Raw genomic sequence first — 7,466 nt, forward strand, 5'->3', positions numbered from 1 at the left:
ACTTGTTTTAATCGGATCCGTTCCTGATCGCGGCTATGGGGAGTCTTAGTGTAGTGAAGTGCGAGGTGTAGTGCAGTTGGTGGAAATCCTGGATGCCTCTAACGATGAAATGATCTATGATGCCTCCTGTCGTGGACGTGGCAGCGAGGTCTTTGATGCCCTCTCCACATCCAATCCGTCTTTCACGCAGTATAAAGACCAAGCGTTGTTGGGTCTTGATAAATCAATGTTGAAGTCACCGGTAATGATTAGAGTCCTGGTTCTCTCAACAGATTTTTTGTAGGAGGCATTGACGCCGGTTTTTGCGTAATCCACGGAGTCCACGTTGCGGACCACGTGGTGTGTACGGTAGGTGAGCGTCTTCAAGGGGTGTTCTTTCTTCAGTTTCCTTACTTTCCTTGTGTACGCCACGGTGGTGTAGAGATTAAGGTGCTCGGCTCCTGACCCGAAAGTCGCGGGTTCGATCACGGCCGCGGCGGTCGCATTTCGATGGAGGAAAAATGCTAGATGCTCGGCTGAAACCTTGGTAGAAGACGATGGCTCCGCGCCATGCAGCACATGACGTCGCACACGCCATGGCAAAATGGCTGTCGCCGGCGGTGGGTGGGGTTTATAGCCGGCGACTTCTAGGGCTTATTTTGTACTGAAATATTCTTGTACAATGCATTTGTGCATTTTTCACACACACACACACACACACACACACACACACACACACACACACACACACACACACACACACACACACACACACACACACACACACACACACACACACACACACACACACGCACACACACACGCACACACACACACACACACACACACACACAACGACTAGGGTTATGTGTATGCCCATTCATACACCGACAAACCTCACCATCGTCCTCGCGACATCACTGCGTCGATACCTCCCAGCGTGCATAGCCATGACCTACACAATGTGTACAATTCGGCTCACATTGGGAATGGTGCAGCGCACAAACATTTCATTGGACCAACGCTGTGACAAGTGTACTGTGCATAACCGTACACCACGGTTGAGGGAGATTTACGCGTCGCATCGACGACTACGACAACGAAAGGCACAAGTATGCATCGTATTTGTTTTTATAGCATGTAAGTAATTTCTATCTCAGAAGCTTCGCTTAACAAATATTGTTACCATGATATTCTTAAGGTTTAAGAAAGAAGCGCGCAGGTCTCGGTAGAGAAAGACGAGAAGCGACGAAGACGGTAGCTTATTTATGATGATGATGATGATGATGATGATGATGATGATGATTTCCTTTATGCATGGCTCACACCCACTCTGGGGGATGGGCCAAGAAACGATTAATTTAAAGTAGAAGTGGCCACATATGATTTCTATGACTAATGAATTATAGAGTAGTTAGAAAAAATGCATAATGCTAATTTAAAATTTAGAGTTAAAACCGCCCTGATTCAATTAAGAATTTTTGTACAGCGGAACAGACATCCCGGTGACAATGACCTAATGAGGAGGCTCCCCAGGATAGAATATTAGAAGTAATGAAATCCAATCTAATTCGATTAAACGCTGCTTTGAGAATGTTTTTCCTGAGTAAATTGAAACGGTTACATGATAAGAAATAATGATCAACTGTTTCGTCCTGGTTACAAAACGAGCAAAGAGGGGAGGGAGCCAGACCAGACCTATGCATATAAAAGTTTAGTTTTGGAACGCGATATCGTAGTTTAGTAAAAATAACTTCATCTTTTCTTGTTGAGCAGAAATTCCTAGGCCAAGGGAACAAGAGGTGTCGGTATTCGTTTAGATGAGTGATTAATTTATTTTCACCGCTTCTTTTCTTTGTCCTGTTGTGCGCTGTAATTTCATAGTATATATGTCATCAACTAGACCGCATATTTACCCATATATTTACTCAATATATTTACTCAATATAAAGATCCTATGTTTGAGGCGCTTGCCGAGATCAGGCTTTCCAGATTTACGAAAGGGATGAGGACCTTTTATCAATGCGAAATCATTATGTGCCCCACGAAGCGAAAGTTCCAGCGTCCGTCCAGCGAGCGTCGGCGCTGCTACCCGATAGCATGAGAGCTCCCGTGGCAAAGCGACGACGTCATCTAGTGATGTCACGCGGCAAGAAAAACGGAATAGTGTGAACGTCTACATAGTCGTCACACCGGGACACACCATGCTTTCTCGTTTAATTAGTAACGCAAGGAGACTTGAGTACCTGTAACTTATTATGCTGCTTGGCATACAACTGTGGAGTGTTTTTTTTTTGCTTTAGTCGGCTATATAGAGAATGTTGACGGCGATGAGTATGCAAATGAAATGAAAGAGAAGGATGAACCCTAAAGTTGACAAATGAGTGCATTATGTCGCATAGATGTTGAAGAGGTACAGGTCTGGCACGTTGATATAGTGTCAACCAACCGGACAGCTCGATGCATCAAAACGGCGTGGGAAAACCGCAGTATAATGTTCTGTGTAAACCAAGGGTCCCACCGTTGCCAAGAAAGCTGTAGTGTGCAGCTAAATAACCCTTGCTCGCTCTTTCAGTGACAGCAACGCAATACTAACGCCGTCCAGCTCACGAGAATGCGCGGAATTAGGTACAACTGGGAGAAAGCGCGAAAAATTCGTCCTTAATTTGAAATACTTTGGTTTAGACCTATGTTTCCTCTTATCAATCCGCCTTTTTCACGACGCCCCGGCGCATGCGCCCTTCCCGTAGCGGAAAAGTCGCGAAACGCCCCTTCATCTCGGAGGCTTTGCTTGTGGCAATACCGGCTGTTCTGGCCCCTACCAAAACCCTACCAAAACGGCAGAGGGCAGCACAAGAAAATGAAAGTGGCGGATTCACCCTTCTTCAGCAATTCAAGCAGCTACGCTACGACACCGAGATTGTTACGGCGCCGAGTTGACGCAAAAAATTCCCGGATGTCCGCGCTCGCAGCTAACACCTCAGCAAGCATGCACGTTAAAACAGAGTGCGCGCGCACAACAGTGAGCCCGCTTTTAATGCGCCACGACAAGTTCACGTGTTCCTGACTGCACACACACACACACACACACACACACACACACACACACACACACACACACACACACACACACACACACACACACACACACACACACACACACACACACACACACACACACACACACACACACACACACACACACACACACACACACACACACACCAGGCCCGTAGCCAAGGAAGGGGTGGCCTTGGGGCCCGGGTCCCTCCCGAAATTTTGATGAAGTAGGTGTTTTTATCAAAAATAAATAATGAAAATACGTGTTTTTCTCAAACAGTCAAGGTTTCCAGCAAGTGCCCCCCCCCCCCGAAAAAAATTCCTGGCTACGGGTGTGACACAAACACAAACACACACACGCACACGCACGCACACGCACACACACGCACACACACACACGCACGCACACACACACACGCACACACACACGCACATACACACACGCACGCACACACACACGCACACAGGCACACACACACACACGCGCGCACACACACACACGCACGCACACACACACGCAGGCACACACACACGCAGGCACACGCACACACACACGCACACACACGCACACACAAAGTGCGCACTAGAGCACTGCACGGGCCGGATTTTACGGCCCGGGCCCGCTTCCATCCCGAGCCCAGCCCGGGCCCGTGGTTCCAAGCACGGGCCCGGCCCGGGCCCGGGCGTACATGACCGAACCCAGCCCGAGCCCGGCCCGGACCCGTGGTTCCAAGCCCGGGCCCGGCCCGGGCCCGGGCGTATTTGACCGTACCCAGCCCGAGCCCGGCCCGGGCCCGGCGTTCATTACTAAACTAATCCAGGGCGCGCTTGTTCATGACCAGGTCCGACCAGGGCCCGCTAGAGGATATTAGTTGTTGATGATGATTATTAATGATGCCGTGCGCTTTGTAGCGGGCGATCGGACGGAAAATTCGGTGTGTACATGCATCGAAATGTTGCTTTGCCCGCGGTGGTAGCTCAGCGCTTAAGCTGTTTCGCTGTTAAGTCCTAGGACACGGGTGCGATTCCCGCGGCCACGGCGGCCGCAATTTGATGGGGGCCAAATGCAAGAACACCCGTGTATATACTTACCTTTAGGTGCACGTTAGAGAACTCGAGGTGGTCGAAATTGATCCGGTGCCACTACGACGTGCCTCGTAATCATATCGTGGTTTTGGCACGTAATACCAAGGAATATAAATGAAATGTACCGTGTGTCAACCTCGAATAAAAGACCGAAATCTTTATTCCTCCCATGGGAACAACCGTGATCTGGCCCATTGTTAGTGCTGTTAATATATATATATATATATATATATATATATATATATATATATATATATATATATATATATATATATATATATATATATATATATATATATATATAAGCTTTACTAAGAGCCAGCTCTTTGCACGTGTCACTTCAGCTTGGCACAGTAACCTTAGACCATGCAGTGCATAACGTTCGCGTGTGCTCGAAAGCCCGACTTACGCCTTTTAATGAGCGGGTCCGAGTCCGGCCCGCAGCCTCAAGCCCGGGCCCGGCCCAGGCCTGCGGCTTCAAGCCCGGGCACTTTTAAGCCCGAGCCCAGCCCGGGCTTTCGGGCCGGCCCGGGCCCGTGCAGTGCTCTAGTGCGCACCCACACGCACGCATATGCAGCGCAACAGAAGGTCGTAGCAAAGTGCATGAGAGATGAAGAAACCACTGCACAGCAACCATTTCAATCGTACACGCAATTGTTCGAGTGGAACAGAAAGCAGAGTGAGTCGCAGGTGCAGTCGTTGCTTCTGCTACAACTGCTCTCGGCATATCGGATCAGAGTTAAGTCGTCCTGGCGCAGGGGAAGGACTGTACCTAAATAAAAAGCAAGAAAAATAAATACGCCAGTGCTTTTCAGAAAGGGCCCTCGCGGACATTTCTGTAGAAGTGCTGTGCAATATTTTTTTTTTAGATGGGGAAACACATATAGTGCCATTTTTGTACACGGAGTGCAAGAAAGTGGCCGGTGACGCATTGTGACTCATTACGCGTTGTCGCGTGATTCGAACGTCATAGTAAAAAATACTTTCATTTATTTATGTACGGTAAAATTTTCAGAAGGCACGGAATGCCTCTTGACGGGGATCGAGTAGATAGGCGCTGACTAATGGCATGAAGGAACGGAAGCACGACAACAGCATAATAGTTATAACCTTCCATCCCGAGCCTAATGTCGCAGGTGCGATACCTATATTAACTTCCTTGGCAGTTACGGACGTTGAGTAGTTGCGGCCTTTCGTTGCTGTTCGCACAGTCATTTAGGTTGTATTCTGACCGGAGAGGAACGCAAGAAGGGTTTACAACCCCGCGCAGCTCACAGTACTCGAGGTGCTAAGAGCGATTCCCATGGCGCGTGAGTTGGCTTTTCTTTTGAGAATCAAGGGGCAAATTTACAGGGCTTTTCGTTCATAAGTCATCGTTGCTATACTGACCAGCTGATTTTGCTTCTTATCTGTTCGGTGTGAGGATCGGCTGAAATTTTCTGTTATGTACCATGCTATAGCGTGAGAGGTTTGGCAGTGAAGCTATATCTGATTCGGATCCAGGGACTTCGTGTCCGTCGACGAAATAATCAACAGAAAAACATTCTGTGAATTGAGAGAGAAAAAAAAAGAAAAATTGTGTCGTTCGCCACACGGGAAGCGCATACACTTCCCGCGCGAAGTTTCCCAATACGTGCGTTTTCTAGAGAAATTACGCATATAAGGTACGCCTCAGTATTCATTTCAATAAAGAAAAGCACAAAACCAATGTCAAAACCACATACTATAGTTAATAAGGCGCGTTCTAATAATGTGCAGCGTTCGCCGCATGCGTTTTCCGGTTAAGATTACGGTTGAACAAGCTGCAGCTACCGGGAAGCGGCAACTGTAAAATACGAAACACGATGTGGCGCCACTACACTTTCTCATGTAAAACAAGAACACGCATAGCAAACGGTTTCATTTACGTTGCGAGAGCGCGATCGTCGGGCCGCGCATTGCAACTCGCGGAGAACGCGATGGCTCACTGTGCATTTGATTGTCTCACTGCCAATCATTCCATGTAGGGCATTCCTCAACTGTTCAAGGCTACATCACATACCAGCTGTAGGAGCTCGTATATGCATGTCCAAGTCAATTGGGCGAGTAAACCCACCACTCCTTCATGCGCATTAGCTGTACTTGCCCCGGTGCTCACTCGCCCCGGCCTGGAAACGTGTACAGCAATTCGATCGACCGGCTTTCAGCTCGACAAGCTGACTCGCCCAGTTTTTGTCGTGTTTACGCGAACGCCTAAAGTGCTCTGAAGACATCACTAATTCACAAATATGATGATGCACTCGCACGTTAAAGTAATAATTAGCTCGTTCAATATGTACGTGCTTTACAAACTCTCTTAGCATGCGTACGTGTTAGCCTTTTGTTAAGCAGCAGGATGTTAATAATTGTTGGGATTTCTGCGTGCCAGTACCCCGATATGAATGAGGGACGCCGTAGCGGAGGGCTCCGGAAATTTCGACCACCCGTAAGTATACACGGGCCACTAGCATTTCCGCCTCCATTGAAATGGCGGCCGCCGCGGCCGGGTTCGACCCTGCGACCTTCGGGTATTAAGATGAGCTTCGCGACACCGGATAGCCATGAAATGGAATAACGCACGTGAAACTCCTTGATGCGCGTTAGCTTTTACGCGTCCTCGGAGCGTTCTAAATTAATTTCCACCAGATCGCAATACGCAGTTATTTACCGCACCGTCCAGAATAGAGCGTATATCGCCTTTTCCATAGCAACCTCTCCTTTTCCTTTTACTCCCAATTTCCCGCTTTTCAGTCCGCCGTTTCGTTTTTCTCTCTCTTTTTTTAGCCTAAACAGGCCACTTAAGCAAATATCTCTTCACTTCGTAATGGAAAGCCCCGGGTTAACCCATTATTTACTCTATCCTCATAATCAAGTCTCTCCATTAAAGCGATTTCCCCACCTTCAATCTTTCCTTTCTTCCCCGTTCATTACTTATTAAAGGAAAACGGTATTCCGTTTTGTCAGCGACCACCCGTGCTGCGATTCTCCATAATTTCCCCGGCTCTTGCACTTAGTTCGGCTCAACAAGCCGGAACCAAACAACGAACCACGTGCGTTTTTTTCCCCTACTCCACTCAAACCCACCCCATTCTGTCATGCACGCGCATCCTGGCGAGGAGGTTCATAACGCTCGCCATGGGAGAAGGAGAGGAGGAAAGGTTGCGTCTTTAGCTGTTCTCAACCTCTCCTCATCTACTCTCTTCTCCACTCCTCTCCCCATGGCCAGCATTATAAACCTTCTCGTACGAGGGATTCAGAGTGCGCTGGGAAATAACGTGTTCCCCGCGTAGCAAAAATTGCTCGCGGGACTCCTCTGCGCGTGT

This window comes from Rhipicephalus sanguineus, chromosome 3 (genome assembly GCF_013339695.2).
Source record: "Rhipicephalus sanguineus isolate Rsan-2018 chromosome 3, BIME_Rsan_1.4, whole genome shotgun sequence".
Lineage (NCBI taxonomy): Eukaryota > Metazoa > Arthropoda > Arachnida > Ixodida > Ixodidae > Rhipicephalus > Rhipicephalus sanguineus.